The sequence below is a fragment of the Mus musculus genome, chromosome 13 (genome assembly GCF_000001635.26).
Source record: "Mus musculus strain C57BL/6J chromosome 13, GRCm38.p6 C57BL/6J".
NCBI classification, from domain to species: Eukaryota; Metazoa; Chordata; class Mammalia; order Rodentia; family Muridae; genus Mus; species Mus musculus.
The window spans coordinates 22,019,031-22,031,074 of record NC_000079.6 but is presented as its reverse complement, the minus strand read 5'-3'; the positions used below and the strand labels follow the sequence as shown (position 1 = coordinate 22,031,074).

Below are 12,044 nucleotides of genomic sequence, written 5' to 3'. Positions count from 1 at the left end.
TGAATTTGAGGCTAGCTTGGCTACATAGGCTAGTCAAGGTTACACATTGAAACCCTATCTCGAAGAAAGAAAGAGAGAGAGAGAGAATAAGCAAGTGAGCAGATGGAATGGAGCGATGAGTTCTCTCAGGTACAATAGTTGGCAGACTAGCAGGAGATCATTTCTGATATCTCCTGTTTGTTTAAGGGTTTTTGCTTTACTTGTTTTTGTTTGCCTGGGCCAAACCAAAAAAAAAAAAAAAAAAAAAAAAAAAAAGCTGGTAGCTAGCTTTTTTAAAACTTGCCTTTTAATCTCCTAGTAAAATGCAGACTCTGTACTGAAATAGATTTTTATTGTTTTGTTCATTGTTTTACCTCCAATACCTGGAGAACAACTTTCGTAAACAAAAGAAAATGAAGAAATTGTTAAAATGTACTGAATATCCAATCTTTCCGCTAGGGGGCGAAAGTTAACCATTAAATAAAATTTTCAGACATTTCGATTTGAAATCAATTTTAAACTTTACATTTAAGAAAATACTTCTTTTTCTTGCTCTTGCTCTTGCTTTTGCCTTCTTGCTCCCACTCTTTCCCTATTCCCTTCCCCCTCTCTCTCCAAGTGTTCATAGCCTCTCTCTCTCTCTCTCTGCCTCTACTACCCTCTTGACTCCCCTCCCCATGCCCTGAATAAACTCTATTCTATACTAAAAAAATAAAATAAAATAAAATAAAAAAGAGAGAAAGAAAGAAAGAAAGAAAGAAAGAAAGAAAAAATTGTTCTTAAATGCTAAAATTTACATTTTTCTATGAAGTTGGAAACAGTACAAATATTTTCTTTGGTGCAAACTCAGGTAAACATGGGGAAATGCTGGATTTCGCATAAGTCTTATATATACCATAGAATTTAGCAGGACCTGAAGAGGGGCCTTGTGGCTTAGCTGGTCAAAGCGCCTGTCTAGTAAACAGGAGATCCTGGGTTCGAATCCCAGCAAGGCCTCTGATTGTTTTCGTGCTTTGAATAATTCACCATCTCTAAATGTGTTGAGAATGTTTCCACGCACGTACAGATGACCACACTCTGTACTGAGTTGTTCTCATCTATATTTCAGGTTCTGTCATGAAAATTCAGGCTGCAATCCCTTAGTCTGTGCCGTCGAGCATTTTCAGTCAATGGTAACTTTGACTAGCAATGCCTTTTGACTAGCAATGCCTAGTAAAGAATTAATAAGCCACGCCATTTGGTTTGGAGTAGGATTCATTTCTACTTTTGATAGCAAGGAAATAGTTATGCTGAAACTTATACCCTGCCCATTCTGTGTCTTAATAATCCTGAGGAATCCGGATTGTCTTTATTATTTTGTGTGCCACAGAAAAACTAGGTCGCTCAGTGTCATAATTCTTTCTAGATTCTGATCCCCTGGGGTCACTCCCCAGAGCATGAGCCTCCATCCACACTAAACTTATTGTCTTCACCCTTATGAAATTACATCAGGTCTTTCTTGTTTGAAAATATAAATACATGCAACCATATTAAGTGGTTTTTGCCTACAGTTTTGTTTTTGAGGTTTCCTCAGAGGCTGGGTCACTTATTATATGCCAGTAGCTACCTCAAAGCCTAACCAAAACAGTCCCTATGTGTGAGTATTCTGGGCTGCATTTTAGCATACGGGGAAGGATAGTTCCGGTTTGGCTGAAGACAACAGCAAAATGATGTGACATAGTCAGTAAATGGAAGAATATATTTCCAGCAACAGCTAAAAGACGCGACATAGTTACCAAATGGAAGAAAATAATCCCTACTGGCCCGTACGGGGATCGAACCCGCGACCTTGGCGTTATTAGCACCACGCTCTAACCAACTGAGCTAACCGGCCAGCTCGTGGAAAACTGTTCGTGTTATGTGTACTTCATGGTATGTAACTACTGTCTGCTTTTCCCAACTGTGGGAATTTTTGTTGTTGTTTTTTTAAACCATAAACAAATAAAAAGAAAAATCAGCAACCCTTGGATCCTGAATGAACATAACTCTGCTTCCCCACGGGAAGTGGGATTTCTCAAACTGCGAATCCTGATCTGGGAAACCTCCGAGAGCTTGCGCGTCGGAGCCCGGGGACCGCTAGCTTCCCGGCCCGGCGCGGGGTGTCGTGGCCCAGCGCAGCACTTTCACTGCTGCGTCCAGGACTTGAAATTCATCGAGCAGAAAACAGCCGATAGCCGCAGTACCTCACGAGGACGCACGGTGGCGCCCAAGTAGTGTAATATTTGCTCTGGCCACTGCCCATACGCAAGTCATCCAAGAAAGCCAACAACCCAGGTCACAGGCAATGGACATGGGCTGTCTTCTGCAGAAGCTTGAGAAAGGGCCCAGCACCTGCCTCAGATTCACCGTGATTTTGGTGAGCGGCACTTCTCAGACGGGTTCTGCGACTTTACTGTCATATGGTACTCATTCTCCAAACTGTGTGAATATAAAATTTTCAATTTTATACTTTACTCAGAGGGATAAAGGTATTTTAATCATATTAACTGGAGATCCTAAGGGACTGTTGTTTTCTCACCTACTTCCCAAATGAAACGTGTAAACTTTTTGTTTTTATTTGTTTGGTTGGGTAGTTTGCAGTTTTTGTTGTTGGTGTTTGAGGAGTTTTGTTGGCTTTAAATTTTTAGCTTTGTTCTGGTTTTGGCTTTTGATTTTTTTGATTTTGATTCATATATATATATGAAATCTTCTGGCAGGCTATAGACTCAACCAATGGTTTCATTTCAGTGCAAAGAACGTTGCTGAAAGGACCCTGTTGCCGGGATCCCCCTCGATATTCACATCTGCTGTTGTCTATGTGATGCCCAGTCACACATTCTTTACTAACGGTCCACCAATTTAAATGCGCCCCATCCACAAACCACCCAAGCAGAAGCATCTAATAGGATGCTTGACCAAGTATCTGAACACCACAGTGCTGTTGAGATGATACATAAAATTAGCAAGCACTGCTGGTTCACGGTTTCGTTGTGCAGGCAGGTTTTAGACAAGGTCACAACACTTAGGATATGAGTCTCAGCCATGAGTCAGGATGGTACCGGCTTGGGAAGGGAGGGGTAGATTGTGCTCGCCATGGGCTGAGGATGCATCTCCCAAGGTGGGTGCTTCCCTAACATGGGCAAGGCTGTGGTTCCCAGCACTGAAGAAAAAAGGAAAATTGTCTTAACGCCTGAACACAACTTAAGGGAAATTATTATGGGAAAAGGAAACAGCTGGTAAAAAAAAGAAAAAAAGTTTTTACTACATCATGAGACAAATGTCAGTATTTCTTGTATTTAAAACAGTAACCAGGTTAACTGTTCTGTTGTCCATGTTAGCATTTTTTTAAGATCAAGCACTGTGTATCTTAAGAATAATATAATCTAAATGTAATTGAGGAAAATACGTAATAAAAAATATATTTAAAAAAAAGAATAATATAATCTACAAAATTTTAATAAAACCAGAATGATTTCTTAGCAGGTCACGGTGATTCCCACTGGAGTTGCAGCACTCAGAAGGCTGAAGCAGAGAATTTCTTTGTGTTTGAGGATGGACTGGGCTAAATAGGAAGTTCAGGGGATCCCAAGCTACAATGTGAAATATCTCTGAGAGAGAGAGGGAGAGGGAGAGGGAGAGGGAGAGGGAGAGGGAGAGGGAGAGGGAGAGGGAGAGGGAGAGGGAGAGGGAGAGGGAGAGGGAGAGGGAGAGGGAGAGGGAGAGGGAGAGGGAGAGAGAAAGGAAGGAAAAGAAAAGCAAAAATTCTGAAGCATGAAGATTTACATCTTTAATCCTAATATTCCAGAGGCAGAGGCAGTTGGATGACTGTGAGTACCAAGCCAGCCTGGTCTACATAGTGAGTTCCAGGTCATCCAAGGCTACAGAGTTAGAGTCTGCCTAAAAATTAATTAATTAATTAATTAATTCTTAATCAGAACACAGAAATATTGGAATGTTCTATATCCTCCTATGTTCAATTAGTTCTATATTAATTACTATGTCACTTTTATACTAGTAGTCCTGTTTGGGTTAAAAGATAGCATTTATGTAACTGATTACCAAATAGAATAATTTCAAGTAAATGCATTTTTTTAACGTTAAAAAACTAGTACCTGTTAAGACTCTGTAATTTGTATTTGGTGCTGTGTGATTGTGTTACTTTGGGCCTGGTATTCTGCCCCACCTACACTCCGAGACCTCTCATCCAACCTCCCAACTCCCACTCGCTGACCTGCATTAACGCTTCTACTTTGTCCAGTTGCAAAACCATCGACCCAGAGACTCGCCGGTAGATTCTTCTTCAGCTGTAGAGGGCAACTTGCTGAACCAGATGGAGAGCAGGTCTCAGAGGACCCGGCCATTGGCGAGTGTATTTTCATGATCTAAACAAAATTTGATTCAGGGTTTTCCCTGGGGAAAAACAAAACCAAAACAGAAAAGAAAAAAAAAAGAGTCATTGTTTCCGCCCGGTTTCGAACCGGGGACCTTTCGCGTGTGAGGCGAACGTGATAACCACTACACTACGGAAACAACACCGCGGCGGGCTTTCCTGGTGGTCACACCCATGTGTAAGAGAGAAAGCTTCCTGCTACCGTAGGTTTGGTTTTTTGTTATGAGCCAGTCGAAAAATGTTCACCTTTAATAGGTAATAGGATTCTCTCGCTCTTCTATGTTTATAAATAATAAGCAAGCAAAGGCTCTCTATCCAACTACCCATTTCTGCAAACTCCGAGCGTGCAAGCAAAGCTAAGAACACATTCTGCAGAAGGGCCTTTCCAGACTCGACACGCTGTCTGCATAGCAAAATTCCCCTACGTTCAACGCACCGGTATGCTCCTTCTTAGTGACAGAAAATAACTCGTAGGAAATCTGAAGTGCACACTCTGAGCCCAGGAGAGGGTCAGAGGCTCTTTGCACTGCTTGCAAATATAAGCATTATTTCCTTTGCAGGCGACACACTCACTTGTGCCAGTTTTCTGGAAAACTCAGAGACACAAACGAAACCTTGAAAGAATGCCGCCATCTGCAACAGAATTTAGATACAGAAAGGCATGGTCTTTGCCCTCAAAGAAACAGGTGTCTTCTTATGAGGCCTTCGTAAAATCATGATAGTGTCATGTTTTTGTTTTATTATTCAAAGCAGGACTCAAGAACACAGAAAATAATCTGTACAAACCTTGGTTAAGTGCCTATCCCAGTTTATTATCATCTGACCATATATTCTTATGACCATATATTCATCATATCCAAGTAATCAGCCGGTCTTCATCAAACCTGACATGGCATGGTTTGCCTGGTTTTTGGGGACTGCAATCCTTAAAGTCTTTTTCTTCCTTTCCTTCTTTCCTTCTTTCTTTCTTTCTTTCTTTCTTTCTTTCTTCCTTCCTTCCTTCCTTCCTTCCTTCCTTCCTTCCTTTCTCCCTTCCTTTCCTTCTTTCCATCTTTATTTCTTCCTTCCTTCCTTCCTTCCTTCCTTCCTTCCTTCCTTTCATACTTGTTTTGGTAATAGTATTACACTTGTGTACCCCTATCCAAGACCATATCAATCTTGGTGGAATTTTTTTTGTTCTTGTTTTTAGGGTTTTTGTCTGATTGGTTGGTTTTTGGTTTTTCAAGACATTTCTCTGTATATCCCTGACTGTCCCAGACCTCACACTGTAGATCATACAGGCCTTGAAATCATATATCCGCCTGCCTCTGCCTCCCAAGTGCTGAGAGGTGTGCACCATCACTGCCCAACTTAAATCTTGCTTTATAAATACTAATAACATTTCTCTTGTCTATCTGTTCTCTCTTTTACAAGCCCAAGTCATGAGTCTTCTAGTGGAGAGTGGACAAAGATATTTCTTCTCCCCCACAGGCTTGGGGATAATAGGTAAAATGGGGAACTTTGGTAGATGAGAGATGCTGGTCTGGCTTGGGGTATTGATGAAGTTTAGGACTTTTATCTGTAATAAAGTAAGATTGGGGGTGGGAACCATGACCTTTGTGCACCACATTTTCTCAAATGATTCTCTGGTTCCAGCTTTTGACTCCTAGTGAGATCCGGAAGCAGCTGGCTGGTGCTGTCCATTGAGGCTCTTCTGATAGGCCTCAGGATGTGTCACTGACCATTGAAGGTAAAGGCAAAGTGTGATCTTTGAAGACGTGTGATACATACCAGAAGAACTGTGTCATTTTAGTCATCATACATACATACATACATATATACATATATACAGACAGACAGACACACAGACATACATATATACATACACACACATGTATACATACATACACAGGGCCTTACATTGTCTTGGCTGGTCTTGTGCCAATTCTCTTCCCCTTCCCTCAGCCTCATAGCTACTGAGATTTAAGCCACCATGCCAGGCTAAATGTGTCAATGTGTGCTAGTGGAAATCTGACAAGTCTGAAAGAGAACGGACTTTAAGGGTGTGGGATCAATGGAGAAGGGTTATGAACATTGCATCGGCTCAAACTCAGCTGATTGAGTGCTACAGCTCAAAGGGAATGGAAATTGTTCTAAGAGTCCTGCTTGTGCCTGAGCCACAGTTAGAGCAATTCAACATAATGAAATGAAATATCTCTGTAGAGCAAAATACTTAGAGGCTGAGGAGTTTAAAGGGCTAGAATGAGATTTATATCAGACCGAGGACCTTCTTGAGACTGGTGAGCTTCACCAGAGGACCCTTCATCATTGTTGTGAGCAACATGCATACAGCTCTGGTGCCCTCATGTGCTCTACAGGGGCTCTCTCTGTCTTACAAGATATCACAGTGAACCCTGCAACCACTGAGACAAGTAGAAGTCAGAGTGATAGGACCAAATGTGGGCACTAGATTACCAAAGACACATTGGCTCTTCTTAGGCTGATTGCATCTTCCTGGAGAGTCATTCCTTTGAAGCCCACATTCATTCCAGTGTGATGGCATTGAGAGATGGGAGTTTTAGATGGTAATTAAAGTTAAATAATGTCTGAAAGTGAGGCTGTAATCCAGTGCAGCATGTGTCCTTAGGAAACCAAGCAAAGGACATAAGGGACCTCCCTCCATGTATGCACTGAGGAAAGATCTCACAAGAACATAGGAAGAATGCAGGAAGAAACCTGACCCCGACAACACTTTGGTTTTGGACTTCTAGCCTCCAGAACTCTGGAAAAATGTGTGCTGCTGTTCAAGCCTTCTAGTTTGTGGCATCCTGCTAGACATGGCAAGCTGATTATACTGCAATAGCCGAACAGCTCCTCCCAGCAAGAATTCACCCCCAAGAACACAGGGCTTAATAAAGGAGAAACTCTTTAATGATGATAGCATGCAACAGATCTTAATTAATGCTCAAAGGGGCACTGGCCTCAAGTAGAAATTTGTCACAGTTTACACAGGGTGTATTTTACCATTTTAATTTCACAAAATCTTCAAAGCCATTGAAGGAACCATCTTGGCTCAACTGTTCCTTAATTATGTATTCTTGAGATTTCTTTTTTCCAGACAGTTTCTCTGCATATACCACTGGCTGTCCTAGAACTCTCTATGTAGACCAGGTTGTCCTCAGACTCAGAGATCTGCTTACCATGTTCTCCCAAGTGCCAGGATTAAAGATGTGTGCCATTATGCCCAGCTCTTGGAGTGATTTTTATAAATATATATGTCTGATCTCCCATGTATTTACTCCTATGGTAGTACTCAAAACACTTTGATCTCACTTTGATTTTATATTAAAGGCAGATGTGCACAAACACATCTCATATTCTCATTTTCTCTTTTCTTTTTTGAGCCAGGGTCTCATGAAGCCCATGTTGGCCTCTAACTTACTATGTAATGGAGGATTTCCTAAAATTTATGCTCTTCCTGCCTCCACCTCCCCAGTGCTAGAATTACAGGTGTATAACTACAGCCAACTCTTAAATGTGCATATTTAGATGTATGTGTGTGTTTCCAAAATTGTACCAGCTTATATTATTCTAAATTGTTTAACACTAATGAGAGAATTATTTTTTAAAAACTCGTATTTGCTGATGTGTTTTTCCAATCCTGCATATTCAGAAGAGAATGAGCTTGACTCACATGTACAAACATATCCTGCACATTTGTAGAAATACTGCCTCAAAAGGTGCATAAATTTTGAGTATGGATAGAACTTGCCAAATTCACTGAGAGCAGTGCTTCTCGAGTTGTGTGGAGAAAACAATCTTAAGATTGTAAATGAACATACAACTAACTCAGATTCTAGCCCCCGCCACATCTATGAATAAAAACTCGGTAATCTATAAAAACCGGAAGTGGGAAAGAAAGACTAAAACCAGAGATTCTGGTATGCTGGAATATTGTTCTCCCTTTAAAAAGCCTACAGGGATAGAGTGAACTTGAGTAAGACTTGGGGAAGAGATCTGGTTAGGGTTTGATGAAGTGATTGCCTTTTGTGTATTGCTGAAAGGAAACTTCCTAATAGATGGGAGTCTCTGGCGTTGATGGTATTATAGTGTCTAGTGCCTTCAGAGTATGTATTTTGCCTTCAAAGAATCTTTTTTAATTATTTGTTTAATATATAAATGACATAATACAAGCCAAGCTCTGGTTAGCTGTGATGGCCGAGTGGTTAAGGCGTTGGACTCGAAATCCAATGGGTTCTTCCCGCGCAGGTTCAAATCCTGCTCACAGCGTAAGAAAGCTTCAGACACAGCTTTCTGTGGAAGTGTGGTCAAACTTAAGAAAAATTAGGTGTGTTTTATTCCTGTGCTCACTTCTTTTTTTTTTTTTTTAAACTTTCTGTGATTACATCAGAAATGCCACCGGTCGTCTTTAATCCCAGCACTTGAAAGGCAGAAGCAGGAGGACTGCCTAGTCTACGAAGCGAGTTTCCAGACAGCCGGGCCAACACAGAGAAACTCTCGAAAAACAAAATAAAACAAAAACGAAAGGAAAGAAAAAGAGGAGAGAAGAAGGCGGGGAGGGAAAGGGAGAGGAGGGGTTGGGTAAGGAAGGGGAGAAGAGGGGAGGGAAAGCGAGCAGAGGAAGGGCAAATGGTTACTTTAAATAGTTACAGTTCCGTAGTATTTAAAAGAAGAAACAAAAAATCCAAAACCAAAGGGGGGGAAAAAGCTGTTGGGAACAAAAACGGAGTAGAATTCCAGAGTTCATCTGATATGCCAGGCAGGTGGAAATGAGTTAAAGGGAGGATACACTGAGCAGTTTGGACGCTACACAGTAGCACTGCGCGGCATTCAGCATACAGGCTGACCCCGAGGTGCACCAGAAAACCTTTGTCTCTTCTTACTTTTTTAAGTGTTTTCGCTCACATTGTACACTTAAGTAGTATTCAGTCGAACTTCTTTTATATTTTAAAGACAGCTCTCTAGGTAAATCCGGAATGCTGGGATCTAAAGGCTTGCCACCACTTCTGACTCAGCTTAATTTTCAACTGCACTCTGGGCTTTCAAATTGCTGCACGAATTGAGATCGTAAAACGTAAAATACTTAACTTTGTGATGCACACCTGTAATTCCAGAACTCCAGGAGGCTGAGGCAGAAGAACTGCCAGTCAGGGCTACAGAACGATACTATTTGTAAACATAAAAATTTAAAGAAAGAGGTGGGGAAAGAAGGAAGAAGAGGAAAGAGTGGATTTTTGTTTTACTCTATTATTCTGTCAACGGGCTGGCAGTAGGGGTTGTTTCATGTCAGAGGAACCAACTGCGTGTGTTAGTAATGGAAATTGCAAGGTGAAAAGACGAGTTTCTGTAACACAAGTGGTTTAAATTGTTCAAATCAAACATTTGTTGAATTTACTTAGCTTGAAACTAGGGCTATAATTAATTTAAGGTTACAGCTAATAATAACTAGAGTAGAACTTCATCCCTGTGGCGGGCCAGTGGCGCAATGGATAACGCGTCTGACTACGGATCAGAAGATTCTAGGTTCGACTCCTGGCTGGCTCGACCATGTCTCTTTTTAATACAAAGGAGAAACTTTCTTGTATTCAGATCCGTAAGAAAAACATATTAAGTCTTGAAAATCTGACTCTTACTATATCTTTGTCTTGTATGTCAGTGAACAGCATACAAACAGAAAAGGACTATCTATAGACATCACCCAATAGGGTATGTGGAAAACACTGTGTTGAGGAAAAGAAGTCAGTACTGCATGTTGTAATTAAAATGAATTGTCCAGACCACCAAACCTAGAGTTAGGATGTATCACCGGTTGCCAGGTGATGGAGAAAGATAATTTTGAAGTCAGGAAACAACGACGGCGTTGTAACACATGTACACGAAAAACCAGTAAATTGAACAGTTTAAAAGGCTGAACTTTTTTGAAAATCAGAGTATCAGAGGAAAAAACTAAAAATTGATCAATATTTTATTGGCTCATCCGCAACCACCCGTCCCCGCCCGGAGCCGGGCTCCACAGTTGGCTATACTTCTGTCTCTGAGCACTTCCGGGAGTGGTGAGAGTAGGGACAGAGACTGACTCGAGAAAGCGGGCTGAGAAACTTACATATTTGAAACCGATACTAAACAAAAATCCAGATAAAATTTAGAGTTAGAGAGTAGAGGAAGGCCGGGAAGTGCAGCTTTGGGACAGTGTTTGAGCAGGTGGACCTACATTCTTAAGTTTTCCAGGACGCGAGGTTTGAGACATGGAGAAGGGAAGGGGTCGTCAAGGCGAAACCCGGAAGGAACACAGATTAAATTAAATTAAAAGTAAATTGAGATCCTCACCCTATTCTCTATATCTTACTCAGATCGGATAGTTTGAGTTTCAAGCCGTGCTGGAATTAAAAGAATGACGTTACACCGCGCCCAGACTGCGTCTACTCCAAGCTCAATTGAGATAGACGGCGTGAAAAGAGAGCACCTTGGATTTCCTCGTCTTTCTCGTGGAGAACCATCACTAACCCACAGATTCCACCACGAGAGTAGTTTATGCGTAGCGTCGTTAAACGTAGCTATTCCGTCCTCCTCAAGGCACTTGGGCTATTTCGGGGTGTCTCGCTCATCACCTCCCCCTCCATGTCCGTTTTCTTCGGGCTAAGGTGCCTGCAAATCCAACAAAATGACCTGGCCGACTGACCTTGAAACTGCGATAATTTTCGTTATCCACTGCACGTACACACAGCGCTGTGTTGAAACCTGGAGTGCCCCCTAACTTAAGGAGTGCAGATTATTGAGTGATGCATAATTAATTTCTTGAACCATATATGAGCTGAGGTATCCTCGTACCTAATATACTCTGAAATCCAAAGAAAGGCATCCGGGCAGAAATGGAACCTGAGCTCATGAACATGTGATTTCGCCCACACTTGGAAAATAAAGATGAGCTCCCCCGGAAAGAGGACAGGACAGCTAGCTTCCCAGGGAGATACAACTCTGTATTTTACAATTATAATGACGTGCTGACTCTAAGTGAAGGGCTCTCTAACAGGCCCAAGCATGGCAAACGGTGGTGCTAGTAGGTTTTGCCTTTTCCCTCTCCCTCCCTCTCCCTTGCTAAACCATTAGATTACATTCCTAAAGCTAGCCCCCAACGTCTATTCCTTTATTTGGCTACTGATCTATTCCTGAGACTAAATACCAAGGTCCAGCAATCAAAATTCATTATTTGGCTTAACACTGGCTAACATGTCCAATCAGGACATCATCCTAGCACACGCTCCCCTTTTTCTACTTAAAACCACTCTGGCAGAAATACCTGCTAGTATCTTAACCTGTTTCAGGGGCAGCTGCTTCCCACCCCATTGTAATAAAGTTCCTTTGTGTTGAGAATTTGATGTCTGGGTGTGTTCTGTGCCAATTCCAAGCTTTCCTCCCACCTCGAACATGAGCGCAAGCACATGCACACACACACACAGTGTGGAGCAGAGAGAAATTATAAAGTTCATAGTATCACCTACTCATGGAAATTTTCACATTCTTGCTGAAAACAGAAAAAAAAGAAGAAAAACCTTTCTAACATAGATTAACTGACTCTCAAATAACTTGATGAATTGGGCCCTCTAGAAGAGGTGTTTACAAAGCATGTATCTGATGACCGAGATGCACTGGAGGATAT

The 12,044-nt window shown here is 41.6% G+C and overlaps 5 non-coding genes across 5 annotated transcripts; 3 read left to right on the top strand and 2 right to left on the bottom strand.

Moving 5' to 3' along the window:
• The first annotated feature begins 901 nt into the window (after window positions 1-901).
• On the top strand, window positions 902-975 carry n-TTagt1. Its single transcript has one exon. It is a non-coding gene; the product is annotated as a tRNA-Thr (tRNA).
• An 803-nt stretch (window positions 976-1,778) lies between these two features.
• Window positions 1,779-1,852, bottom strand: n-TIaat7. The gene has a single exon. It is a non-coding gene; the product is annotated as a tRNA-Ile (tRNA).
• Window positions 1,853-4,454: 2,602 nt separating this feature from the next.
• n-TVcac8 lies at window positions 4,455-4,527 on the bottom strand. Its single transcript has one exon. It is a non-coding gene; the product is annotated as a tRNA-Val (tRNA).
• Window positions 4,528-8,574: 4,047 nt separating this feature from the next.
• n-TScga1 lies at window positions 8,575-8,656 on the top strand. Its single transcript has one exon. It is a non-coding gene; the product is annotated as a tRNA-Ser (tRNA).
• A 1,202-nt stretch (window positions 8,657-9,858) lies between these two features.
• n-TRacg1 lies at window positions 9,859-9,931 on the top strand. The gene has a single exon. It is a non-coding gene; the product is annotated as a tRNA-Arg (tRNA).
• Window positions 9,932-12,044: the final 2,113 nt, after the last annotated feature.